This window comes from Euleptes europaea, chromosome 4, assembly GCF_029931775.1.
Source record: "Euleptes europaea isolate rEulEur1 chromosome 4, rEulEur1.hap1, whole genome shotgun sequence".
In the NCBI taxonomy this organism is placed as follows: domain Eukaryota; kingdom Metazoa; phylum Chordata; class Lepidosauria; order Squamata; family Sphaerodactylidae; genus Euleptes; species Euleptes europaea.
In genome coordinates, this window is record NC_079315.1 from 22,332,426 (window position 1) to 22,333,281 (window position 856).

Genomic DNA, 856 nt, shown 5'->3' on the forward strand with positions numbered 1-856 from the left:
GCGGCTGAACAGCTTCAGGTTTTCCTGGAGGGCATGTCGGCGTTGGACCCATTTCAGTATGGCTTCCGCCCTCGCCATGGGATGGAGATAGCTCTGGTCATATTTTGGTAATATGAGGGGTACGGTTTATGGAAATAGGCTGCAAAAAGGTTTGCAATTGAAAAAAGGTTGGCAACCACTGCCCTAGAGAACCGGAATGCATGTCTGCTTTTGGCTTGGTGAATCAAAAGTTCTGCAAGCGTTGTCGTATGCCTCATCTAAGAAAGTAATGCTGAATCTTCTCCTTGACATATCAAGGAGAAGATTTAGCATTCTTCCTTTGAATACAGAGGAGCATGATGCAGCACAGCCTCACATGAACACATGAAGCTGCCTTATACTGAATCAGACCATTGGTCCATCAAAGTCAGTATTGTCGACTCAGACTGGCAGCGGCTCTCCAAGGTCTCAGGCAGGAGTCTTTCGCATCACCTACCTGCCTGGTCCCTTTAACTGGAGATGCCGGGGATTGAACCTGGGACCTTCTGCATACGAAGCAGATGCTCTACCACTGAGCCACAGCCCCTCCCCAAGATGTGCATTACACAGACCCAGCCTCAAGATGTGCATCACTCTGGTAGGACCCGAGGATGGAGGAGGCAGGATCTGATCCCACCTCCTTGCAGAGCATCCCAAGTTGTTAAGAGGGAGAAAGAGAATTATTCTAAATGGAAGAGAAAAGCCAGCTGCCTCCACCCTGCTCCCCAGGTACAGAGGTGGAACAGTCCAGCAGCGTCTACATCACCTCTTGCAGCTAGGGTTGCCAACCTCCAGGTACTAGCTGGAGATCTCCTGCTATTACAACTGATCTCTGGCC

At 50.1% G+C, this 856-nt stretch overlaps 1 non-coding gene across 1 annotated transcript; it reads right to left on the bottom strand.

The window, feature by feature from the left end:
- Positions 1–493: 493 nt before the first annotated feature.
- TRNAT-CGU (transfer RNA threonine (anticodon CGU)) lies at positions 494–565 on the bottom strand. Its single transcript has one exon. It is a non-coding gene; the product is annotated as a tRNA-Thr (tRNA).
- Positions 566–856: the final 291 nt, after the last annotated feature.